The 27812-nt window shown below is 44.9% G+C and overlaps 1 long non-coding RNA gene across 2 annotated transcripts in view; it reads left to right on the forward strand.

Moving 5' to 3' along the window:
- LOC309542699 overlaps window positions 1-27812 on the forward strand; it is a 31695-nt gene that overhangs the window by 1297 nt on the left and 2586 nt on the right. The window contains exons 2-3 of one of the 2 annotated variants that reach the window (XR_014224380.1): window positions 1707-1799; window positions 3464-3684. This is a non-coding gene — a long non-coding RNA (uncharacterized lncRNA). The remainder of the gene's footprint in view (window positions 1-1706; window positions 1800-3463; window positions 3685-27812) is intronic. The other variant, XR_014224381.1, reaches the window with a different exon arrangement.

Genomic DNA, 27812 nt, shown 5'->3' on the forward strand with positions numbered 1-27812 from the left:
GTTAGGGGGCACAAATCCACAGGTTAGGGGGCGCAAATTACTTGCCTTGCCCCGGGTGCTGACAACTCACGCTACGCCACCGCTCAGCCAAGCTGCTTATCAACAGAACACTGCCCCACCCTTGACATCGCTGCTCTCCCATGAGCATTGGCAAGCAAGGTATAGCCCCAAGGTGAAGACCCTTCCCAACACTAAATAAGGGGATTTATTATTACATTTATATCACACCTTTCCACCAAGCAGCTCAAGGTGATGCACATGGTTTTCCTGCTCCTCATTTTATCATAGCAACAACCCTGTCAGGTGGTGATTTGCCCAAGGTCACCCAGTGCATTTCATGGTTAAGTGGAAATTTGAAGTCTGGTCTTCCGGGTGCTAGTCTGACTCTAACCACTACACCACGTTGTTCTGATATATCACTGAAGCCACTTGAGCTGTCACTCTGAGCTGCAAGTAGCACCAGCCAGCTGGGAGAGAACCCAAAGAGCGGCATTGATTTTGGCTAGATAGCACCACTCTCAGCCTTCCTTCCCAGCACTATCCTTCACATGGCATACTCTTAAATATTTCAGGAGGAACAGCCTGGAGGGTAAGAAGCTGTTCTTTGCAAGCCGCAGAGCACCATGTGAGGCTCCATTTCTAACCACCTGCTTGTCAAAAGCATTGTCTTGGCGCGCATTGTTGCATGCCTTGTGGCGGGTCATCTTACTGACCTGTATGAAATGGGAGGATGGTCTAGAGACCTCTGCAGCTTCTTTCTTTCCACTGTAGCAGGCTGTGAGGCTGGACCACTTCCTGTTGCTCTGCAAGACAGTATTAGGAGTTTAGCCTCAGGGCTGAAAAGGTAGCCCAAGAGCAGTACGTGCTGGGCTAAAGTCAGTTCTGCTATCCATCTTTATCTCTCAGCTGGCCGACATCTCCTTGTGTGGGGGCTGCAGAAAAGTTAGATCAGATGGGACCAAAGGAAGCTTCTGGGCTGCCAATGGACCATTCCATCATGCCAATGGACCATTCCATCAGGACATTTTTCTATTCATATGCTTTCAATCTGGTTCCGTATTAAACACAATCCGTTTTTGTTGTTTTTTTACGATCTGCTCCTGCTCCTCAAATTCTTCTTTCTCACAGCAGCTTAAACTTGCTTTTCCATAATATTTTCCTCCTTTCTGCTTTTCTCATTTGGGTAAGACTTCCACTTATTTAAAGGAAACCTTCTAGTCCAGGGGTCTGCAACCCGCGGCTCCGGAGCTGCATGTGGCTCTTTTACACCTTTGCCGCGGCTCCGGAGCGGATACTAGCGAGGGGAGGAGGCACATTGTGCGCCCCGACACTCCCCACTGTGGCAGGCGCTGTACTGGCTGTGACGTCGCATGGGGGTGGTGCGTGCGTTAGTCACGCACCGTCCCGATGTCACCTTCCCGCCCGCTGTCAGATCACGGCTCCGGAGATATATTTGTTTTAAATGTTGCAATGGTTTTGCGGCTCCCGGGTTTTTTTCCCTTCGGAAACGGGTCCAAGTGGCTCTTTTTGTCTTAAAGGTTGCAGACCCCTGTTCTAGTCTTTTATAGCTTCCTTGATTCTGCTGCTTAACCATCCTGGCATTCTCTTGGTATGTTTCCTAATTTTAGGTGAATTTCTATTATTGTGGTTTTAAGTAACCCCCCCCCCAATGTGTTTGATCCTTCTGGCCTCTCCGTTTACTTTAGGAATGGGGAAGCTTTCTGTCCTCTTTGATCTTTCGCTCCCACCACCCTGCAAGCCAACCCTCTGTCATCATGATGATGTCAGGTGACTGATAGGTAGGTGGTCCCATCCAGCTCTCAGAAATGACCCATGGGGGTGGGGTGGGGAGAGGTCTCTTTTGCCACCGTGTTTCCTGCAGGGAACATGCTGAGTAGCACCGAGCAGGATTGAACTCTCTGCTCACCAGCTGATAAATGGAGGGTCCTGTTCTGCTCTCTGCAGGGGTCTGCTATGCCAGCACATTTCCCCCCAGTGATGTTAGCTAATTGATGAGTGGGCATGGTTTGTGAGAAGTGGCCTTGAAGGACAATTGGACCTCAAGACAGACCAAGACTCACCCATAGGCTGGAGGTTCCCCACCCTTGATTTAACCAATGCCCTCATTTTCTCTCTTTTGAAATGAAATGTAACCATTCTGGACTTTCTGGGCAACTTTACACTTACATGCATTTTTGTTCCCAGTCAGTTTTATTGAATTTGAGAACATCAGTTCCTATAGGCACACCATGCAAGCTCCTATTACTTGGCTCCCACACACTGTTGGGGATCACCATACTGCAATCTGTGTAAGTGGAGCTACTTGTAGTTTCCTAACAAGCTGACATGAAAACCTCTGAGAGCTCTCTGCAACTCATGAGCACATTTATTATTTTTTATTGCTGCTTGTTCCACACAGAGACAGGCAAGAATTGCCACCAGCCAGAGTGCTGTTCTAATAGTTGATGAAATGGGTTTAATAAGGCTCTCTTATATCAGAACAGACCTGCTGGGCTCATCAGTCTCTGGGGATTCTCGACAAGGAGCAAATATCTGTCTGCAAAGGTAATCATGCAACCTAGAAGCAAAGAAGATCTTGCATATCTGCCAGTGCGCATGCAGAATCCTATACAGCTGGATAGTGATGCGAACCAAAATATGATGTAAACTTTCTGGACTTGTTGCAGCTTATCTCTCTCCTGCTGGCTCTGTAGTCTGTTCTGGTAAAGCAAGCTAAATTAAAGAGCCCTGCTGGCGTCACAGAGCATGAACTTTTGATGTTGGCTGACAATACTGTTTTTATACAAAATCAAGCCTGTTTCTGCTTTAACTCAAGACATTTTTGAGCTAGAACACTTTGAAGCCATTTCAAAATATGAGGCCAATTAGAGTAAATTGGAAATAATTAATGCTAATCTTCTGCTGATATTAAAAACCAGTTGCAATCCACTCTGCTGTTCTTATGTTCTTTCCTTGGAAACAATTAGACACCAGTTATTCGCCTCTGTTCTATATAGCTGTGAGGGGCACTCAATTCTCACCTCGGGAGAGTGTGCTCATATCGCTTTATTCCTATGAATATCTTGGCAAGACTTGTATTGTTGTTTCCGGCTCCACTATATTTAGGTAAAGGTAAAGGGACCCCTGACCATTAGGTCCAGTCGTGACCAACTCTGGGGTTGCGGTGCTCATCTCGCTTTATTAGCCAAGGGAGCCGGCATACAGCTTCCGGGTCATGTGGCCAGCAGGACTAAGCTGCTTCTGGCGAACCAGAGCAGTGCACAGAAATGCTGTTTACCTTCCCACCGGAGCGGTACCTATTTATCTACTTGCACTTTGATGTGCTTTCAAACTGCTAGGTTGCAGGAGCAGGGACCGAGCAACGGGAGCTCACCCCGTCACAGGGATTCGAACCGCCGACCTTCTGATCGGCAAGTCCTAGGCTCTGTGGTTTAACCCACAGGTGCAGCTTATATTCGCAACCTTACGGTATGCAGCAAGGAGCACGGGGCAAACAGCGCCAAGAGCGTAGTGAAGCGGTGCACGCCCCACGCACAGTCCCGTCCTATCACCCTAGGCCGGGAAGGGAGTGTGAGGAAGGGGAAAGGCCGCTGGCAACGCAGCATGCCCCCCCCCCCAGTATGCAGCCAGGAGTAGCAAGGAAAGTGAGTAGCTTATATTCGGGTATTTTTTCTTTTTTCTCTCCCCCCCCCCAATTTTAAAGGTGCGGCTTATATTCGAGTGTGGCTTATATTCAGGCCAATTCGGTAGTTTATTCCAAGTTAATTCACCTGGTTTAGCCTTATCAACATTTAGCTTTAAAAGGAACAACCTGTTAAGACCAGTTTTTCTGCCCTTAATGTTAAGCATGTTTTGGGTTGTATCCAATTGCACCCTTAGTTTATATGCTGCCCTTTGTAATGTAAAATACTATACTGAATCCAGCTCCTGAAGCTTTAAGTTGCTATTTGAGGGAGGATGTTTCCCTCATAATCCTGGGCTTCGAAAATGGATCTAGAAGAAGTGTTTGATAAACATGACTGGAAAGTAGATTAATAGGAAGCAGAAGGAAATTAATGTTCTTGACATTTTGCCACAATGTCTGCTGTAAGGCAGATGTGGTCCACATTGCATTGATACTATCTATAATTCCTCTCCATTAGTTGAATTTGGAGTTCAGTGGAAGAACCAAAGTGGGGTTAATGGGAGCAAGACTTCCAGAGGCACTTCCCTCTTTGTTGGGTTGCTGATTGATTGAATTAAGCAAATCATCATGAATTAGCCAGAAGATATGGTAAACTGACGCGGTAGCTACGAAAGAGGAATGGCAGATGAAATGGATGGGATATGTTGAATTGGCAAGCTTAACTAGTAAAATTAGAGAGCAAAATGAGACAGCTTTCAAGGAGGATTGGAAATTGTTTGTAGATTATTATTTTTTAAAATGTAAATATGTTAAAATGCAATCAGCTTTGAAGTATAGCAGTAAAAGGTATACTAAGAATAATGTGGCGGAAAGAATGTATAGAATAACTATAATATGCAGCAGCAATAGATAATATGAGGAAACCATGGAAGGGTGGGGAGAAGTCAAATACCAAATGTAAAGTGGAAAATGTTTTATTATTGGTATTATATACATATTCTTTGTTTCTTGTACCCAATAAACAAAGGGTGGAATCCAGCTATGTCCACCCACCAGAAAGATGGACACCATTTGTGAAAGGGATAAGTCCTCCTCCCCACAGCCCCCACCATGCCCCCAATTTTGCTCTTGAGTTTTGGAAGGATGCTGTGAAGCAGATTTGGAAGACACATGGGGGCCACACGAGAAAGGAAGAGTGAAGTCCTATCACGTGATGGAACCCCACTCAAGTGACATTGGATATTACACAAATAGCATAGCACGCTGTGTTGGAAAGGTTGTGATACGTTGGAATTGCTTTAATGCCCAGTGTGGTGTGCACCATAATCTCCCCGAATGTCTAGAAATTTAACATCATTGTGGATTTATACTCTGCTGCCCAGTTTGAGAAAGATCCAATAAAGGCAGTGAAGGGGTGAAGGTCAGGATGACCAATGGAGAGCCAGGCTAAGGACCTCTAAAGCCATTTAAGAACCTCTGACACCATTTTAGAGAGCAAACTAGAAGCTAAAAGCATAAAGTCATTTTAGAAAGCTAAAGACTATTTCTCTTTCTCATGTTTGTCACTTTGCCACCTTTTGCAGAGGCAGCAAGCATGCAAGCTTGTGGGTGCAGCTAGCTTGCCCCTGCAGGAAGTTTGCCAGTTGAGGTTAAGCCATTTCTTAGAAACGACCCCTGACAAGCAGGACGTAGCTAACCACCTAGAGAAACTGTCAAAACCACAGGATGCGCTTCCAGTAAACACCTGCTCAAGCCCAGTTCCAGGAACTGGTAAATAGGTTATAAGCCAGTAGCGCCACCTAGTGGAATAGGCAACTTGGAACCGAAAGGACACACCAATTTATTAATTGGTTGAGCTTTAATGAATATGCATCAATGACCATAGGAAATTGTCAATCATTGGCTAAAGGGATGCCAAGGGGCTGAACTGTGCTTTGCAAGAAGGTATATGAGTTAGCTACCCCCAAGGAGGGGTGGGCATTCTTCATTTTCCTGAATGCACCCTATTTGCTTTTTGTCTGACAAAAATCCAAATAAAAAAAAAACTTTTTCTTTAAGAAACTTTGCTGCCTGATTTTTTTCATTCCTGGTCTGTATTTCTGAAGTCCCTTTCATTTCTGGTGCCAAAAGTGACTCGGATCAGAAGGACTTTAAGTGTCCTCAGAGACCAGGAGGCAGCTCCCTTGCCCTCTGGGCAGTGACGGCGGAGGGTCAACGGACCTCCTGGCTTCCAGGTGCACACCGAACCTTTTCTTCGGAGGGGGACAGAAGGCAACTTGACCCTCTTGCTGTATCCTGGGACAGAGGACAACGGATTTGAAGAGCCGAGGTTGGGAGGACAGGGCAGAGAACAGCCGGCTGGGGTGAGTACATGGCAACAAGCCCTGAGGGGATAGGAAATCCTCCTTTAATTAAGGAGAAGGGAGATCCTGATCAAATCTCCAGCGTGGATTGTCGAGTTGCAGCTCGGCATCCAAAGAAAAATCAGTCTCACACCATGATAGGTTCCGAAATATGGCTGCTCATAGGGCTAATGCAGCACAGCTTTTATTGTGTGAAATCAGAAAGATACAAAATACAAGCAAGCAATTTGTTCTAAGCCAGAAGATAAGGACCTTCGCACTAGCATCAGGCCATGCTACGTTAGCCAATCATATAGGACAGCACGAACTGTTCACGCGCTGTTCATGCTCCAAGGATGCTTCTAGCTATGAAATCACCCTGCAACAATAAGAACTTTGCTCATGCTCTCATGTACAAGCAATCATTTTCCCACATGTCCCCTTTTCTTGTTTATATTATTAGAGGAAAAGAGGGACCATTATTCCAAATCGTACACTTCATTGCCTAAGCGTCTACACTTTGCAACATAAACTCCTCTTGTAACCCCTGTGGTGGGCCGTGGTCGGTACCACCATGCAGTGCATTGGGAAATCAAAGAGGGTATGCACTGAATGCAACAACACACCATAATGAAGCCAGCAATACATGCAAATACAATCAATAATATATTTCTTAACCATAATCCATTAGGCAACTGTCAGGGCTGCTACCCAGTCCCAGCTCACATAGGACCACGCTACCAGCGTTCACGTTATACAGGTTCCATTTTCAAACTGCAATGTGCAGCCCTACGTCTTCTATGTCAGGCCGGCGAAGATCCGTCTGAGTTTCCGCCTCTAGCACACCAGCTTATTACCCTAGCCTTGCTCCATCTCCTGCGCCTCTCCTTAACGTCTCTGGGTCCTTCTGCCTGGGGTTTCCCCCTGCTCTCCCCCCTTGCTCTGACCGCTGGCGCTCCCTTCTGGGAATCCCCGGACTCACTGGACAGGCTCGGGGATCTCGGGTCGTCATCCCCACTCATCCCTCCTTCGTATTCCTCCCCCTCGCTCTCTGTTTCCTCCCTTCTCTGCGTCTCTGCTCCTGAACCCCTGACAGCAACCAAGAAAATAAGCAATCCCATGGATCAAAACCTTCAGGTGGATTCAAAGGATTATGGGCTATCATTTGTTCCATATAATCAATAGTAGCAGAGATATTGGTCGATTGATCAGTTATGTACATACAGCAATGAGAATGAATTAAGGCACAAATTCCACCTTTAGAAGCAAAGATTACATTTAAAGCATAATGATGTTGAAGAACTACATTTCTTATTTCTGATATTTCTTTGTTAATAGCTTTTTTAAAATCATTTTTCTCAGCAGCTAAAAGGCACTAGCCAAGCATATTCCGCTTGCTGTAACTAAAAAGATTGCAACAAGGTCGAAAACAGAGCCCATTGTCGCAGGCCTTGCTAAAGAACCATATTGCAACTTTCTGTCCGGGAACCATGCCAAAGCACAAAAATGAAACAAACTGGAACACACTGAAATTCCCTCACCCCCTCCCTTGCCAAGAGTCCACAATAGTTCCAAGACAGCCCTCTGTACATGTTCAGGGGAACACATCATAGGGCAGGACTCCTGAGGGAGGAGAAAAAAAAATATCTGGGGGGTAAAATCCAAGTGATGTCAATAAGGATGAGAATGGTAAATTAGTCCAATGGCTGTTTCTGAGCAACCTGTGTGATATTTCGTGGCTCAATTATTGGCATGTAAAAACCACAATCCAGAAGAAGTCACACAACCATTTCTGCAGATACAGGAGCCCATTTGCTGTAAATAGGCCTCATGTACTGCTCCGTGCACTGCTGAGCCAATAATCCAAGCCCAACGAAACGTGGTGACACAGATGGGATGGTCGCTATTGGGAGGCAAAACCCAAGCGATGCCGGTCTGACGAGGGCATCCTTCAAAGCCAGGTTCATTTCCCAGACAAGAGGCGGCAAAACTGTAACGATAAGTGGTAGAAACGGTGGCTTCCCAGGGGGAAGGGGGGCCAACGCGATAGGGTTGAAGATGGCCTTTCAACGTGCCAGGAAACACTGGAACAGCTGTGGAAGGTGACTTTATCCAGGGCACATCAATATGGCGATGTCTCCAACTGCAATGCGGGTTGAGGTCAGGTGAGAGGTCATCACCGGCAAGCAGCGTAAAATACGGTTTCAAGGTGCTGGTGTCTCCTTGGGTGAAGACGAGGCAACAGAAGAGCGCCAAGGTCGAACGCAGCGGGCTGGAACCCATCGGGGAACTCCGTCTACGTCAATTGCCGCAAATCCGCGACCCCAGGAAATCAAGGAAGTTGGACCCTTCCACTGTGGATCTGGAAGCAACCTGTAAGACACTAAGGGGCGTTGCAATACTTCTTCCTTCCGGAAATGAAGTTCAGCAGGCGTAAAATCCTTATTGTGGGGATACAAGAGATGATTTAGAGTAAACAATACTTGATGTACAGCATTAGGTATTTCAGATACAGTAGGCGATCGACCTCCCAATTGCTTGTTGAGAAGGGTCTTAAAGGTCAAATGAGAACGCTCGGCTATCGCCTGCCCTGTAGAATTGAAAGGAATGCCATGAGTCAACCTTATATCCCACAAAGAACAAAAATCAGAAAAGGCCTGAGAAATGTACGCAGGGCCATTGTCAGTTTTTAAGGTATGGGGTTTTCCCATAACAGCAAAACAGCGCATTAAATGTTGAATAACATGTCGAGTGGTTTCTCCTTTGAGAGGAGTGGCCCAGATATAGCCAGAGGCAGTGTCCACAGTGAGATGTACCCTAGAAAATGGAGCCAAAGAAGGCGTGTGGGTGACATCCATTTGCCAAATTGCCAGAGGGTGCAGGCCTCTAGGGTTGACTGCATCGAAAGGAACAACTGTGGGAGATTTAGCGCATACTGCGCACTGTGACACAATGTCTCGAGCTTGAGAAATGGGCAGCGAAAAGGATTTCGCCAAAACTTTAGCATTTTGATGAAATACAGAATGACTTTCAAATGGGTCTGAAAACAATGAAAAAATACCATTTTTCATTTTTTTTTTATAATAATTTTTATTACATTTTTTACAGAAATAACAAAGAGATCAAAAAGTAAGAAGAAAAAAAAAAAAAAAAAAAGACCAGAAAAAAAGGAAAAAGAAAAACACAACCATTTCGATAACTCATTTCAAATTTCCATTGGACTTCCCCCATCCCTCGCAGAATGCATTTCTTAACAATAAATTTATCAGCAAATTATATCCTTATTTCATATGTTTCTTTCAATTTTCAATTACAGTTTAAATTTAAATCTCTTGATCAATATATACTCTGAACAATATACCATAATATCATTTTTACCCATTTAAACCTTAATTCTTTCATAAATCTTGTCAAATTTCATAAATAATTAAGTTTTGTTACTGGGGCTAGATTCCCAATCACACGACATCTTATGTTTCATATAACTTATAATACTTTTGCAAATAGTTTTTAAATTTTTTCCAGTCCTCCTCCATTGCTTCTTCTCCCAAGTCTCGAATCCTTGCAGTCATCTCGGCTAATTCCATGTAGTTCATCAATTGCGTGTGCCAGTCCTCCAGTGTGGGCAAATCTTGGGTCTTCCAATGCTTAGCGATAAGAATTCTTGCTGCTGTTGTAGCGTACATAAAAAAAGTTCTATCCTTTTTAGACACCTTCTGGCCGACAATGCCCAGAAGGAAGGCCTCTGGTTTCTTGGGAAAGGTGTACTTAAACACCTTTTTTAACTCATTATAGATCATTTCCCAGAAGGCCTTCAGTCTTGGGCAGGTCCACCAGAGGTGGAAGAATGTTCCCTCAGCTTCCTTGCATTTCCAACATTTGTTATCGGACAAATGGTAAATCTTAGCTAACTTAACCGGGGTCATGTACCACCTGTATACCATTTTCATAATGTTTTCTTTCAAAGCATTACATGCAGTAAACTTCATACCGGTGGTCCATAACCTTTCCCAGTCATCAGACATAATATTATAACCAATGTCCTGAGCCCATTTTATCATTGCTGATTTAACTGTCTCATCTTGGGTGTTCCATTTAAGCAGCAAGTTATACATTCTCGATAATAGCTTGGTCTTTGGTTCAAGCAACTCTGTCTCAAGTTTCGATTTTTCCACCTGGAAACCTGTTTTTTTGTCTAGCTTAAAAACCTCATTAATTTGGGCATAATGCAGCCAATTTTGCACCTTATCCTTTAGTTTTTCAAAGCTCTGCAATCTCCAGTTACCTTCAATATTTTCTATTATTTCCCAATATTTCGGCCAATAAGCCTCCATATTGGTTGTTTTCCGAGCTTTGGCCTCTATTGGTGAGATCCACCTCGGAGTTTTGCTTTCCAATAAGTCTTTGTATTTTTTCCAGACCATATATATTGCTTTTCTGACAATATGGTTTTTAAACATTCCATATGATTTACCCTTGTCATACCACAAATACGCATGCCAACCTAACGAATTGTTGAAGCCTTCCAGATCTAGGACATCAGTGTTTTCTAATAGAATCCAATCTTTCATCCAGCAGAAGGCTGCCGCTTCATAGTATAGCCTTAGGTCCGGCAGGGCAAACCCCCCTCTCTCTTTTGCATCAGTTAATATCTTAAACTTTATTCGGGGCTTTTTGCCCTGCCAGACAAACCTAGAAATGTCCTTCTGCCACTTTCCAAAGCATTCCACTCTGTCCACAATCTGCAAGGCTTGAAACAAAAACAACATCTTTGGCAAAACGTTCATCTTTATAGCTGCAATTCGGCCTAACAAGGATAATTTCAGTCTTGACCAAATTTCTAAATCTTTTTTAACTTCTAACCAACATTTCTCATAATTATCTTTAAATAGATTCAAATTCTTGGAAGACAGATTGACCCCCAGGTATTTCACTTTCTTAACAATATTTAGTTCTGTCTCTTTCTGAAACCCTTCTGTTTCCATGGCCGTCAAGTTTTTCCCTAAAACTTTAGTTTTTTGCTTGTTCAACTTAAAACCCGCCACCCGACCAAATTTCTGGATCAGTTCTAAAACTCTTTTTGTACTGGGTTCTGGCTCCTGTAGTGTTAAAACCAGGTCATCTGCAAATGCTTTCAGTTTATATTGTTTCGCTCCGACCCGTATTCCTTGTACCTGCCGATCCTCCCTTATCATGTTCAGCAAAACCTCCAGGACTGAAATAAACAATAAGGGGGATAGGGGGCACCCCTGTCGTGTTCCTTTTTCAATATGAAGTTCTTCTGTCACCACATTGTTCACTATCAACTTAGCTTTTTGCTCTGAATAGATTGCTTCTATTCCATTCTCAAACCCCCTTCCCACTCCCATCCCTTCCAAATTTTTCTTCATAAATTTCCAGGAAATATTATCAAAGGCCTTCTCCGCATCAATAAAGATCAATACTGCTTTGGTGTTAATATTTGTTTGTAAAAGTTCCAAGATATCAATAATGTTCCTGGTATTGTCAAACAAATGTCTACCTGGGAGAAAGCCGGCCTGGTCTTTATGGATTATCTCATTTAATACTTTTTTAAATCTGTTGGCCAGAATATCCGCAAATATTTTATAATCCACATTTAGGAGTGAGATGGGACGGTAGTTCTTGAGTTGAGTCTTTTCAGTTTCCACTTTAGGTATCAATGTGATGAATGCTTCTTTCCACGTATCTGGTGCCTTCCCTCCCCCCATAATCTGGTTACAAACCTCCTCTAGTGGTTGTATCAAATAGTCTTTTAACGTCCTATAATACTTGGAGGTAAGTCCATCAGGTCCTGGAGATTTGCCCAGCTGCATATTCTGAATGGCATCCTCGATTTCTTGTTGTGTTATTTTACAATTCAGGGTTGATCTCTTCTCTTGAGATATTTCTGGAAGACCATTTTCTTTCAAAAATTGTTCTATCTCGGTTACATCCTCGGGTCCTTGTGTGTACAGCTTTTTAAAGTATTTCTGGAAACACTTTCTAATTTCTCCCGGTTTCTGAATGTTCTTTCCTTCAACTTCTAGATTGGTAACATAGTTTAATTTTTGTCTCTTTTTCAACTGCCAAGCTAGCAGTTTCCCACATTTATTCGCCGATTCAAATGATCTTTGTTTCATTTGTTTAATTCTCCATTCCACTTCTTGGTTAATCAGTTGCGCATATTGTGACTGGTGGAATTTAATTTCTCTTAAGGTCTCTTTGGATTTTGGGTTTAATCTTAATTTTTTCTCGCCGTCTCTTATCTTCTCCAATATCTTGTCTTTTTTACCATTCCAGAGTTTTTTCTTGATCGTATTCTGTTGTATCAGAAACCCTCTCATAACAGCTTTGCTCGCGTCCCAGATTGTTCTTTTTTCCACCGAGGTGTTCAAGTTGATTTCAAAATAGTCCTTTAAAGCTTTTTGGGCCTTCTTTACAATCTCTTGATCTCTTAGCAGGTTGTCATTCATTTTCCATCTGAAGGAGTCGGCAGTAGTAAATCTCATTTCCATTTTCAGGGCGTTATGGTCGGAGCAAGTCTTTGGGCAGATTTCTATTTTTGTGGTCTTAGGTGCCAGCCCTCTAGTTGTCCAAATTTGGTCGATCCTTGTCCATGACAGGTGGGCCTCCGAAAAGAAGGTTCCTTCTTTACCTAGGGGGTTTCTCGTCCTCCATGAGTCAATTAAATCCATATTGTCAGTTAGTTCAAAGAAAGTTTTTGGTAGTCTTCCATCTTTAGTCAAATTCTGGTTCTGTGACTTATCCATAAGAGTAGAGACAACCCCATTCATGTCTCCCATCATAATGATGTTAGAATAGTCCAGATAGTCCAATAATGTCTCATGCAGCTTCTTATAAAATTCTGATTTCCCCTCGTTTGGTGCATAAATTCCTAATATCAAAATTTTCTCTCCTTGGGTCGAAATCTCAATAGCCAGGATTCTTCCTTGTTCATCTTTAAACAAAAGTTTCGGTGAAAGAGTCTCTTTGGCGTAAATCACCACGCCTCTCTTCTTGACTCTGTCTGATGAGATGAATTCTTGGCCTAATCTTTTATTTGTTAACACCTTCCTGTGTACCCTTGTCACATGGGTTTCTTGCAAGCAAATTATATCCAAATTCTCTTTCTTTAGGATATGGAAGATCCGTTTGCGTTTTTCTGGGGAATTCGCGCCATTAATGTTCCAACTATACAGCTGCAGAGACATCTTGTATCAATCTGTTGTTATTCTTGTGGGGTGTCCTCTTTTTTGTCCGAGTCCGAAGGTGGTAACTCTTTCCCTAACTCTGGTGGTGGCCAAATAGCTGCTCCTTTCTGTAGGTCTTCTCCGTGATCGTGTAGGAACTTCTGGCAATCCTCTTTCGTTTTGATTTTTATCTTCTTTCCTTTGTATTTAAATGAGACACCTTGTGGGAACTCCCACCTGTAAGGTATTCCGTTACCTCTCAAAAGTCCAGTTAGGTCAGTGTAGTTGGCTCTTAGATCCAGTAATTGTTTAGGGATATCTTTGTAAATTTGTGCTCTTCTATCCTGGATTACAAGTGCTTTATTGAAGTGTAGGTCAAGTAGCTTGTCTCTCTCCTGTTTAGTCCTTAAAATAATCAAACAGTCTCTAGGCCTGTCCTTCCCAACGACTCTTCCCAATCTAAATGCAGTCGTTATTTTGAAATCTGTGTCTTGGTTTATACCCCAGAATTTGGAAAATTCTGCCGTTAAAAAGCCGGTCAAATCCTCTTTCTCAATCTCTGGGATAGAGCGTAATCTCAGGTTATTTTCCCTGTTTCGCAGTTCCACCAAAGACAGGTAGGCCTGCTGGTCTGTAATATGTTTGTGGAGCGGTCTTACCTCTCCTTTCAGTTCCTCCACTCCTTTAGCTGCAGCCTCTGCTTTTCCAATCGCAGCCTCCGCCAATTTTCGATTTTCAGATGTTGCGTCGTTTAAGTTTCCAATATCTTGTGAATGCTTGGCCACCTGTTCCGAAAGTTTGGTAATTGAAGATGTGGCTAAGTCAATTTTTGCAGTTTGATCATCCACTTTTTTGTTCAAAATTGCGAATTGTTGTAACATTTCCTCTAAAAGAGTGTTAGATCCTCCAGATGCCATATCCTCACCTATTGGTTGTTCAGCTTCTTCAGCTGGTGTTGTTGGCGAGGGTGCAGTCTGTAAAACAGCAGGGACTGAAGATCTACGTCCCTGAGAAAACAAGGTTGTTTGTGTCAGTTTGCCTTTCCCTGCCTTCGACGCAGCTCTTGTTTTTACCCTGTCGCTCATTCCACACCTGTCTTTGGATTCAAGGTCAGACTGTCAAAAGTTTCATGAGAAAGGCAGGCACAAGCGTAAACAATCTAACCACAGAAAGACAAAGCAAAGTTGGTTCTCAGGAAATTGTAAGTCCCAAGTTCCACTAGAGGGAGTAATGTTGCAATTCAGGGAAGAAGAAACAAAGTTTCAGACGCCATTAAAGTTCCTTAAGTTAAGTAAATTAACGATGATCCTTGGAAAAGACCTTTTCCCTCTAGCAGGGCTCTCACAATATTGCCATAAGTTTCTTAAAAGGTGCAAAGTATAGTTGTTTAATTGTATCCAACAGTAATGCCTCTAAATGTCCATTTCAAATTTATAAGTGTATCCGCAAAGTAGCCTTTTGTCCCACTGCAAGTCCGGGACTGGGGGTTTTAAAGTCTTTAGAATTTAGAAAAGTCCAGTAGAGGAGAAAGTCCCCAAATAAGGTACAGAAAATAGCAAGGAAATAAAAGTAACTTGCCTGCTTCAGTTTCCGACTTTTCCGAACGTATGATGTCTCACTTTAAAATCTCTCCGCACTGCTTCCAGCTTGTCAAATCTTTGCTTTGATCACTAGCATCCTCGGGAGACGGACTTCCTTTTTCTCGCCTCCCGCTTTCAGCCAAATTCATAAATTTGTAATCCAATTTTGAGTAAATCTTACTCACGAGTAGTTGGTTTGTAATCCAATGTAAAAAGAAGAAAGGTCGGCGCTCATCCGCAACAGCCGCGCGGCTTCACTCCCGCAGAAAGAGCGATGAATCCACAGCACCGCTTCCCCTCCGCGCTTCCGGAGCCCCTTACGGGGTCCCTTCTTCGTTTTGGGGGTCGCTCTAGGTGCCCGCCGGATCCCACGGCCACGAGCTCACTCTGCTCGTGGTTTTTCTTAGTGGGTCGTCGCTTTGCCGCAGCGAACGACCCTTTTCTGCGGAGCCCCTCTTCGCAGCGCAAAGAGGACCGCCATTGCTTGCTTCGCGCCGCCTCCGGAAGTCCGAAAAAATACCATTTTTCAAAGCATGGTCTGCCCGGGCATTACCTTCTGCCAAATACCCAGGGTGGCCAGTGTGAGATCTGAGATGGGCTACATAAAACTGACAAGTTCTAGCTTGTACCAAGTTCTGCAAAGTGGAAAACAATGTAAACAAATTTTGATCAATAGCAGGAGTGATATAAGACAATGGTAAGACATTCAAAAGATTATATACATACTGAGAATCCACAATGAGATTGAAAGGGATATTAGCAAACTGTTGAAATGCCAAAATTACAGCTGCCAATTCAGCACGTTGTGCTGAGGACTGCTCAGTAGTATACAAACTTTTCCATCCCCCCTCCTCTTCCCACACCACCACCCCTCTGGATTTGTTACCATCAGTGAACACAGTAAGGGCGGAGGGTAAAGGTAAGGGGGACAAGGCAGTTCGTAAGACATAACGTAGCCCTGTAAGGAAAGACAAACGAGGGTCTCTAGGAGGATTGTGAATGATATTTCCCAAGAAATCAGCAAACGCTATTTGGGTAGAAACGGCTGTCATCATCAGATGCTGAAATTCTTCCTGGGAGAAAGGCAGGTACACTGACTGTAAGTCCATTCCAGAAAGGGCAAGGGCTCGATGTCGGCCCTTAGCAACAAGGTCCATGACGCTGTTGGGAGTAGCATACACGTTCCGTGGGGGAGTATGAGGCAAGTGAAGCCACTCCACAATAGACACAGTCCCAGGCTTTTGGCCTGTGGTGTACAATATAGCTGTTGGAAGGAGCGAGGTGGCAAATACTGCAAGTGATAATTGTGCCATGGAAAGAGAAGGAATCCTGTCCACCATACATCTGCGGAGATGGTTGTTCACAGTGGTTAGAGCCTCTTCCATTGCAGAGGTGACTGTGATCTTGTCTGCTGGATCCTTATGTCCTTTAAGGGCAGAAAATAGTGGAGACAAAGTGGAGGTGGGCAGGTCCAAATAACTCTTTATCCAATTCAGCTGTCCAAGAATTTGTTGTAAATCCACCAGTTTAAGATGACCAGGAAACTGTAGTTGAGGCGTAACTGGAATGGCTGCAGATGGTGTCAGCTTGTGTCCCAGGTACGTAATGCGTAAAGTCCGCTGGATTTTTTCCTTAGCCACTGTCAAGCCAACAGGTTTTATCCTTTGCAGGATTTTGGGACACGGCGGAGGACAAGGCCGTGGCTAGCAGGCTGTGGCTAGCAGTGCCCACTGACTGGCAGGCTTTAAGCATATCAGCAATGGCTATATTTGATGTTGCCATTAGAAGGCGCAGCTCTTGCGTACAGTGCTCATTTGCAGTATCAAACACAAGCTGGCGTACAATCGGTTCTTGTGCTGCCAGGTCCTGAACTTGCCACTTGAAGGTATTGTACAAGCGATCAACAAATTGTCCATAGAGCTTTGCAGGGCCCTGTCTGACGCTCCCCAATTGGCCATTGCGCTCATTCTTGTCATCAGGGACAGAGGCCAAAGCCTCCTGAAATGAGGCTGTGGTGGCTGCCCAATACATAGGATCAAGGGCCAACTGTTGGGCAATAGGAAGAAAATTTCCTCCTCCCGTCAGCCCATCGAGAACATCGGTTTGGCTCAGCATGACGGGGGCTGAGGGTGCAGGAGCAATCACAGGAAAGAGATTTGGAGTATCAGAATCAAAAGGCAGCAACGGAGCGGTGGCACAGAGAGATCTTTGAAGAGGAATTGTAGGAGCGGTGCCAAATGCCTTGGGCGGAGGAGGTGGGAGAGCGGGGGGTGCTGCAGAATTTGAAGAATGCAGGGGAGTGACAGGAGGAGCCGAAGGGAAAATGTCCGGCGGTTTAGGAGGTAGGTTTGAGGCAGGCAAAGCAGGAGCGGGGAGGGCGGGCGAAGAAGTTGTGGCAGCAGCCAGAAGAATGTTTGAAGGAGTTAAACACGACATAGCTTTGTAGACGTTACTCCAGGCATGCAAAACCTTGACATCAATCTGAGGATGATTTTGAAAGAAGTGTCCAATTTTTTTCCAATCGTCTAACTCCCAATTTCCGTCCTGGGGGAACCAGGGGCAGTGAGTGTCCAGGGCTTTTATAAGGGACTTAAGGTCAGCTTTCCGAACAGCAAGGTTGTTACTGGCCAAAAGGAATTTAAGGTCTTTAAAAAAATTTTTCTGTGGTGCAGAGAGAGACTTTCCCATGATTGCAAGAGTTGCAAAAAGAGCAGGGAGCACTTACCGGAGGGATCCTTAGGAGGATGAGGGAGGCGCCTTTTGCCCTGTCCGGGCGGAAGTAAGTGCTGATAAGTCCGTAACGTAGTCCAGAATCACATTCACACGGGAGCTCTCACCAGGGATCCACTACGTGGATGAACAACGCGTCTGCAGCCCTTGCCAGGCGAGGTGAGGCTGAACGTTGTTTAACAGCATGAAATCCAAAAGAAATCACACGGGAGCACTCACCAGGGATCCACTACGTGGATGAACGACGTGTTGGTGAGTGCTGAATAATGAAAAACAACGTGAAGTCCGAAGGCAGTCACACGGGGCACCAATTGTCGAGTTGCAGCTCGGCATCCAAAGAAAAATCAGTCTCACACCATGATAGGTTCCGAAATATGGCTGCTCATAGGGCTAATGCAGCACAGCTTTTATTGTGTGAAATCAGAAAGATACAAAATACAAGCAAGCAATTTGTTCTAAGCCAGAAGATAAGGACCTTCGCACTAGCATCAGGCCATGCTACGTTAGCCAATCATATAGGACAGCACGAGCTGTTCACGCGCTGTTCATGCTCCAAGGATGCTTCTAGCTATGAAATCACCCTGCAACAATAAGAACTTTGCTCATGCTCTCAAGTACAAGCAATCATTTTCCCACAGTGGATAGTGGCATTAAGGAGAAGGGTTGACCCAACCACCCACGCTTTGGTATTAGGAAGGAGAGAAAGGGGGGGCACAGGGTGGTTAGTGTATGGTACAACATCTGGCGAGAGAGGCATTTTGTGCATGTATGTGTGTTACCCCGGGGCATTCCCCTGGGGTCGTAGCAACAAGTACTCCATTTCCCAGTCGGGCGACCGCACCTGGGTGAGAAAAGTTGCGAAATGAATGTGTGAGTGTTTGGTGTGGGGACGCTGTACAGGGCCATACTGAAAATGGGAGGGGGAGGCTCGAAAGGCTTGAAAGGTCCAGTAATTCCCCTTCAATGTATGTTAAACAACTTCAAGAAAGGATTCAGCGGAGACTATGGCATAGACCAGGGGGGGACATCCTGACCAGATCCCCTATATAGACAACTGGCTGAAGGTTGTAGATGACAACCCCCCCCCCCGGTTGAAGAAATGCAGGACTGAACATTGCAAAGTCACTCCCTCATGTCAGGTTTTGGAGAGGGAAGATGTCCAAAAGAAGTGCAGTGTTTATGGAGAAGAGTGTACAGAACAGTAAGCAGTTATTACTGCATTAACAGAGGAAAATAAAAGAAAAGAGCATGAAACAGGATGCTGCTATAGAATTAATGTAACAGGATCTTGAGCAGACAAATGAAGGACTTAATAGATTAAACACAAGTCATTTAGAAGAGAGGTCTCAACTAATTCAAGACCTCCAGAGGCATGGAAGAGAATTTGACAACCTCAGAGAGGTTTTAGTTGAGAAAGACAAAGAAATTTATGTTATTATTTCAAATACAAATGTGTATTCTGAGCAGATTAATATTCTGAAATGTCAGATCAAATGCAAAGAGTATGAAATGCAAGACAGGGAAATTGCTGAAAGATGTACAAACCAAAGGTGTGAACAGTGGAGGCAGAAAGCTTTCAGAACTTTCTGAACAGTTAAGTGCAATAAAATCATAACTGGCTGAGAAAATTTTTTTTTTGAAAACACTAGTAAAACAAAAGAGAATGAAGAATTTGTTAGGCAAAACAAAGAGACTAGCCAAACAGTTAAAGATCTTCATTCTGCAATCAATACTTGTGATGTTACTTACAACAACAAACTCATGGAGTGTGAGTCACAAATTAAATTGCTTAAAGAACAAATAAGTAAATCAGCTAAAAATTGCAAGAAACAGAAATAGAATGTAAGGAGGAAACAGACCATCTTAAATCCCAGGTCGATGAACATATCTCTGTAAAGGAGAAATTGAACAAGTTACTAAAATTAAAAGAAAAACAAAGAACAAAGTTTTGTGAATGAGCTGAAATCAGTGAAAGATTCACACAACCAGCTCACTTTACAAAATGCAAAAAAAAAAGGGATGAAGATTTAGCTAATTTATCCAGACAACTTGCTGAACATACTGACCATCTAGAAATTGTCAAAAGGTCACTGCAAGGAAAGGCAGAGATTGTGATATCCCTAAAAGACAAGCTTAAAGTTGTGGAGCAGCAGGCTTTTGCAAAATCGGGATCCTAGGCTTCAGTATTTTAGCAAAACCTCTAAATGAGAGTACCAGAGGAAGAGAAAGAGACCCCTTTGAGTGGGGACCAGCCCAACAAGAAGCCTTTGAGACTATCAAGCAATTAGATTCCACAGCGAAAGGCTGGCCACCCTGTCTGTGGGCTGTCACTGCCACCGCCACACTAGTGGAAGAAGCAGGCAAGTTCATGTTGGCCAGGAGATGCATGTGAATGTGCCCCATTCGGTTCTCACCCTTATGGAATATAAGGGGTACACAGGCTGAAACAGGCTTTGCCCAACCCATTGAGAAGACTGCAGGCACAGTGGAAGCTTGTGAAGCAGACGTGCCTGATGCTCTAGAGAGACCAAAGGGTCCTAGCCATTTTAAGGGCCAGCCTTGATTCTTGGCTGTTGCCAATACTCCAAGGGAGGAAGCCCTGGGTAGCGTGGCAGCCACTGAAGACAGCATGTCAGGCCACAGTGGCAGCCAGACCAGAGGGGGCTGGAAGCCCAGAAGGGGCTGTGGGACGCCCAGAAAGCCCAGAGGGGGCTAGAGGATGGCCAGAAAAAGTACCAAGCCCAGAGGGGGCTGAGGCTGTTTTGGGAAGTTGTTTCTACGCTTCAATAAATCTGTGTGATGGACTGTGGGCTGGAGAGAGGCTGAGATATGGGAAGAGGAAGGCAGTTACAAGTTGTTCCTCAGGCAGCAGAGCACCCAGAAGTGGGGGTGCAAGCCAGGCAAGCCGTTCCAAGAGTTCTAAGAAAGCCAAAGTCTCCAAGAGTTGTTTGTGTTTTGAGGCGAAGTCCAACAGCAAAAGGCATTGCCCTGCAATTGGCAGTTGGATGCAAGGCTATAACGTCCAGAAGTTGAGACGTTACTGGAAACAGTATGGGGTCCCGAAGAGATTGCCGTGATGCACTGCAAAGGCCATCGGAGAGGCCGGGACATGGTCACTAGGGGCAACCGGAAGGCAGATAACGCAGCTCGTGAAGCAGTTTTGAAACCTCCACCAGCACTCAACGCAGCCCTCATCCCACAACTCACTCCAGACGATGTGGAACCACGCTACACACCGGAGGAACAACAGTGGGCATGCCAGGAAGGAGCAACACTCCAGGAGGGATGGTTCCGTCTACCAGACAACCATGTTTTTGTGCCCCAACATCTGGCTACCGTGATTGTGAAGAATTACCACGAGTCCACTCATCTAGGGGGTCCAGTGGCCAGAGCACACCTTGGGATACTTTTAACCTTTCTCAACTAGTTGCTGCTATATCCCAGGGGTGTGTCCTGTGCGCCAAGAACACCCCCAGACAAGGCCACCTTCCACCACCGGGTGTACAACACGTGGGCTTTACCCCTATGGAAAGCCTGATTGTGGACTTCACTGAACTACCACCAACTAGGGGCATCAAATACCTGCTTGTGTTTGTCTGCACCCTGACGGCTTGGACAGAGGCGTACCCCACTAGAACAGAGATACCTCGTGAAGTGTCCAAGAAACTGTTACATGAACTCATATCCCGATTTGGCCTCCCCAGAAGTATTGGCAGTGACAATGGCCCTGCCTTCATTGATGAAGTTGTGCAAGAAGTGTGCAAGGCGCTGCAGATAAACTGAAGGCTACACGCAGCCTACAGACCCCAGAGTTTGGGAAAACCTGAACTTATGAATCGCACCTTGAAGACCCACTTGGCCAAGCTGACCCAGGAGACGGGACTACACTGGATAGATGTCCTGCCCATTACCTTGTTTCGGATTCGGAGCGCTCCAACCAAGAGACTGAGACTATCACCCTTTGAACTTTTGTATGGCAGGCCACGCCCTTTCGTCCGAGACATCCCCGCCAGTTTGGGGCGGGTGGGAGATCACATCACTCAGGAACAAGTGCAATTCCTGTCCCCGTGTGTGTTTGCTTCCCTTTCCAGGTACTACCTCGAGCCTACACCGTGCAGTCTCGCTGAGCCGGTCCACCAGTTCCAGCCGGTTGACAGCGTGGAAGCGCAACCCCCTCATCCCTAAGTGGCGAGGCCCGTATACCGTCCTCCTCTCCATCCCAACTGCGGTGAGAATGCATCACACGCGTCTGATCATCACCTTGTGTCTGACGCTACCGGAAACGCGTTAGGCCACGGGCAACTAGATCCTGCGACTGATCATCACAAGGACTTTCACAAGGACTTTCCCCTTTTCTCTATTATGTTCTGTATTGATTTGCTCTATGTCCTATTGTCCTGACCCCACTGAGCCATACCGACCCTATTGGCCTGCGGACCTCTGCTATGACTGGTTCGTCTTGCCAGTGGTAAGAAATGGCGTGGTCATTGGCTATTGGGAACAGGGGTTTGATGAGGTTGCCGTATTGAAACATCCCACTACCCCACTGTGGCTTCTCTTCCACACCACTGTCCAGCGCACATGGGTACTGCTCCTACGGGAAGTTGCAGAGACGGTCGAAATCTATCGAGTTCTGGACCGCTCTTGCTGTTGTGTGGGGGGGGGGGTAACCAACTGTCACTCAGGGGGTAGAGCACTGTACCAACCCCATCTGGTAGACCAGGTCCTAATCTTAATCCAGGTGTTGCATGGGACGGAGCCTATCTTAATGCAAATATTGCAGGGGAGGGAGCCTGAACCAGGTGCGCATTGAAATTGCTGAACAAGTGCCAGTAAATCCTGCAGCCCCACCTGTGGTTGTCGTGGTGGCTCGAGCCTCCCATAATCCCAGAAGAATACCTGGCCTGGTAACTCCACACATAATACCCTTGAATGTGGTAGGGTATTCTTGTGGCTGCATAAGGGTTGCCACCCCAGGCTTCAGCCTCCATAGGCCCTGGTCAGAGACCACGTAGGTGACCTCCACCCAGTAGGACCAGCCTTTGAACTTTACAGAGTCTATTGCCATCCCTATAGTTCCCGAGGCCTAACAGTGTATCAGTGCCAGGCGGCCACTTTTCCTTGTGTAGAGTGGGAACGTTTTGTGTGTAGATGCTGTTCACGCCTCAGTAGGGCCAGGAGTTAGAGGCCCACATGACCTAGCCTTCGTGGGCCCCCATCCCTTTGGCCTGTGGTATTACCCTTTTGTGGTATTTCTGTGTTGGTGGTACAGTTCTTTGTTCTGGGGCACCGAACATCCCTCGAATCAGGATGTGGATCATACCCTGCCTCCTGATGGTTCTCGCCTCTCAGATGGCCACCGGGTGGAGGGAGAACACCTTCCTGAACATGACCACGGCTGTGGCCAAGAGCCTGAACAGGTCTGAGTGCTGGGTATGCGTGCGAGGTCACGATTCTGAACACCACCTACGTGGTTTCCCAGCACCATATTTGAAGACTTGACAGGGTCATAGAGGGAGGCCAGTGTATCCACAGAAGTGTACATTTCCTGGCTCTCTATGATATTGTACCTATAGGTCCATCAAGCGAAAATGGAGAACCGTGCCGGTCAGCATTTTCGTGATGGAAAGGGGGGAATGAAGGGGTGAAGGTCAGGATGACCAATGGAGAGCCAGGCTAAGGACCTCTAAAGCCATTTAAGAACCTCTGACACCATTTTAGAGAGCAAACTAGAAGCTAAAAGCATAAAGTCATTTTAGAAAGCTAAAGACTATTTCTCTTTCTCATGTTTGTCACTTTGCCACCTTTTGCAGAGGCAGCAAGCATGCAAGCTTGTGGGTGCAGCTAGCTTGCCCCTGCAGGAAGTTTGCCAGTTGAGGTTAAGCCATTTCTTAGAAACGACCCCTGACAAGCAGGACGTAGCTAACCACCTAGAGAAACTGTCAAAACCACAGGATGCGCTTCCAGTAAACACCTGCTCAAGCCCAGTTCCAGGAACTGGTAAATAGGTTATAAGCCAGTAGCGCCACCTAGTGGAATAGGCAACTTGGAACCGAAAGGACACACCAATTTATTAATTGGTTGAGCTTTAATGAATATGCATCAATGACCATAGGAAATTGTCAATCATTGGCTAAAGGGATGCCAAGGGGCTGAACTGTGCTTTGCAAGAAGGTATATGAGTTAGCTACCCCCAAGGAGGGGTGGGCATTCTTCATTTTCCTGAATGCACCCTATTTGCTTTTTGTCTGACAAAAATCCAAATAAAAAAAAAACTTTTTCTTTAAGAAACTTTGCTGCCTGATTTTTTTCATTCCTGGTCTGTATTTCTGAAGTCCCTTTCAGCAGTGGTAAATTTAATTTATTCAGAGTCCGCTTTATCCTCTTATAAACAGAAATTACCTCTTCCTTGAAGCAGTGGATGGAGAAACGGAGGGATATTACGATTATGCAAGAAGCTGGTTGTCATGCACAAGCCACCAAAGCCCTAAACAACTCTTAATTCCTTCCTTGTTTCTTGGGTTTTTCACGTTTGCCAGCAGTGAATGCTAATGTATTCACTCCTGCTAAATCTAAACATACCTTCCACGGGAATTTAGCTTTTCATTTTGTCAGCTATGATTAATATGTTAGTTCTATCTATCAACAGATTGCTTTATTAATATGTATTATATACTTGGGTTTGTTTAATTGTCTGCTTGCTCTTTATGTTTTATTTTTCTGTATTTTGTCAGTGGGCTGCCCACACCTCTCTACTATTATCACCGAAAGCTCTCCTCTGTGTCTCCTGACGACCCCTGACACAGGAGGGAGACAGCCTTTTCCATCCTACCATCCAGCTTATGGAATGCCCTCCTTAGAGATGCTCACCTTGCACCAATCTTGATGTCGTTTCAGTGCCAGGCAAATACATTATTTATTTGCCCAGACATTTCAGCAGGGAATAGAAATTTGCTTTATGTTAATATTATGCTTTGCTGAATTGTATAGGTTTGTTTTCTTTGCTTCCTGTAGTGTTTTATCTATTTACTGGCTTCTATTATATTCCAGTATGTCACCCTGAGAGGCTTTGTTGAAGGCAGGCACAGAAATGTTCTAAACAAGTAATGAGTTTACCTGGCATTTTCCATTTTAAAATAATAAAATTTTAAAGACTTTATTTTAAGCTCACCCTGACAGACAATGGGGGAGTAAAGTCTTGCCTCTGAAAGTCTTGCTCCTGTTAATACTGTGTAGGTTCTTCTGCTGAACACAATTTTAACTAACGCAAGAACAGCGTTTCAATATTAATGTGGTGTGTACGTCATTGCTTTGATATCTTGGGAATATTAATTTTCTTCTTCGTTTTTGTCTCTCTGTATTGCAGTGGCAAACGGTATAATAGGCTGGAAGCCTCATCTTTTGGCCCACATCGAAATGCTCAGTATAAAACTAATGACTGCATTAAGAATATTGTTATCTAGAGGCCCTGGATAAGAATATTAAATAGAGAACAGGGGGGAAAACATTGCTGAAGAATTTATAGTGGAATGAGTACAAGCCCTTAATGGAATAGTTGGAGGAGAGGTGGGGGCTGAGGAAGCCTAATGGAAGGAAAAACAAAGAGAACAGAAAAATTATATATTGGAAGCGAATTCAAGAGGGCATGTAAATAGTCACGACTTGTTACCTGTGGAAAGTAATGGTTTGGTCCCACCCCCGCAGAAGATCAGATGGGCAGATGTCTGGCAGGTAGGTAGGAGTTCTCCTCAGAAGATTAGTATTGTATGAGGGAGAGAGCAGACACACACCTTCCATTGTGTTTCTGCAAGAGTAAATGAAGCTGTCCATTTTGGTTTCTCTGCTTCTAATTTTTCTAATCTTCAATTCAGTTCTCCACATTTCCACATCCATTTGAAGGAGCGTCTCCACCCCCATCGCTCAACCCGGACACTGAGGTCCAGCACCGAGGGCCTTCTGGCGGTTCCCTCACTGCGAGAAGCCAAGTTACAGGGAACCAGGCAGAGGGCCTTCTCGGTAGTGGCACCCTCCCACCAGATGTCAAAGAGAACAACAACTACCAGGCTTTTAGAAGACATCTGAAGGCAGCCCTGTTTCGGGAAGCTTTTAATGTTTGACGTATTATAGTATTTTAATATTCTTTTGGAAGCCACCCAGAGTGGCTGGGGAAGCCCAGCCAGATGGGCGGGGTATAAATAATAAATTATTATTATTATTATTATTTGTGAGATACGTAATATACACACCTCGGCACAGCAAATTTCTCTAAAATAATGCAATTCTGTAGACTATTTTCACAAATATGAGCATTTTGATGGACACTTCACCTCAGTCTGTGAGTTTTGGAACACATGATTTAGAATTGCAAAATTCAAAGGAGCTTCAAAAGATGGCTGTGTTTTGGTTCTGCCATTGTTCTGGACAGTGCTGATTAGGTAGGTCCACCTTTAAACGTGAACTAAACTCTCTCCCATTCCTAGTTCTCCCCACCACCACAAAAAATTGTGTTCCCATCGCTTGTGTCCTACCACTCACCACCTAGTGGAGGGTTAATTTATACAGGGCAAGCCTACTGTACACAATGGAGGATCCCCATATGTGGTCTGTTTCCTATTGCACAGAAAGCCTCCACAAGTAATCCACCTCACCTGCAGAGGTTGCTGACAATATGTCAGTCCTGCCCACCTGTCAAATTTGGCATGCCAGAGGTAGGGTGGTAAGAAAAGTTCCCCCACTTCTGTAATGAGTTCTGCAGGCCCCCTTTCCACCCAGATGCCTAGCTTTGAAGCCATAGAACTCCTCAAGGCAGAACCAGTAAGCTAATTGCAGTCACAGTGGGTGTGACATCTCCCGACGCCTAGACTTGCTGTGATTCTGAGCAGCTCAAGCAATGGCATTGCTTTTGACAAAGATGTCGACTAGATTCTAAGAAGAGGATAAAGGGAGTTCAGTATCAGTGAGGTCTGGTGGTGCTTGCAGCTTTGGGGCTGTGAACATGGCAATCTGGTCAACTAGGGACCAAATATTGGCAATTATTTTCATTTAACTGTACTAAGTATGCAATATTATTAGGACGTGGGTGGCGCTGTGGTCTAAACCACCGAGCCTCTTGGGCTTGCCAACAGGAAGGTAGGAAGTTCGAATCCCAATAACGGGGTGAGCTTCCGTTGCTCCTGCCAACCTAGCAGTTCGAAAGCACACCAGTGCAAGTAGATAAATAGGTACCACTGCGGTGTGAAGGTAAATGGCATTTCCATGCGCTCTGGCTTCCGTCATAGTGTTCCATTATACCAGAAGCGGTTTAAACATGCTGGCCACATGACCCAGAAAGCTGTCTGTGGACAAATGCTGGCGCCACAACTCCATAGTTGCCTTTGACTGGACTTAATCATCCAGGGCAGGGGTCTGCAACCTTTAAGACAAAAAGAGCCACTTGGACCAGTTTCCGAAGAAAAAACAACTGGGAGCCGCAAAATTCGTCATTATAAAAATAACTTTTTTGTCACTTTTTATTATTATTTCTTTGTTTGACACCTCAGAATTACTCCTCCTCATAGAAATAAATGTTAAATTAACAAGTTACCTTTTTGTGTGTGTGTGTGTGTGTGTTCACTCCCCTTCAAAACAGTGACCACCGTACATGCCCCCTTTCAATGCAGTGACCAGCGTACATGCCCCTTACAATGTAGCGGGCAGGAAGGTGACGTTGGGGCGGTGCGTGACTAACGCACGCACCGCCCCCATGCGACGTCACAGCCAGTACAGCGCCTGCCACAGTGGGAAGTGTCGGGGCGCACAATGCGCCTCCTCCCCTCGCTAGTATCTGCCCCGGAGCCGCGGCAAAGGTGTAAAAGAGCCACATGCGGCTCCGGAGCCACAGGTTGCCGACTCCTGATCCAGGGGTTTTACCTTTTACCTGGAGGTAGAAAGAGATTACTTCACCAAGTCTAGAAACTATCTCTAGTGAAGGATATGAATTCAGAAGTAAGTTTTCTCTAGAATGTTGTCTTCACTTAGCAAAACCATAAAGACGGTTGGATTCTCAAATATTGAGACTGCAGATAGATCAATCACAACTGAATGAGGCAGCCAGGTAGTTTGTAGCGTCAGATGATGATGAAAGGAAAGATTTACAGGATTGAGTTCTTACACTTTATTCAGTCAGGGCAAATCTATTAAAACTCCTAAAAAAATGAAGATAAGGGAGGCAATGGTGAAATCAGTGGTCATATTCTGAAGTTGTATGCATTTTCTAGATAGAAAACTGCCTGGGGCAAAACAAAGAGGGAAAGAGCACTGTATTAATAAAGCATTTACATATTTT

This window comes from Podarcis vaucheri (genome assembly GCF_965113315.1).
Source record: "Podarcis vaucheri genome assembly, chromosome: 1".
Classification (NCBI taxonomy): Eukaryota; Metazoa; Chordata; class Lepidosauria; order Squamata; family Lacertidae; genus Podarcis; species Podarcis vaucheri.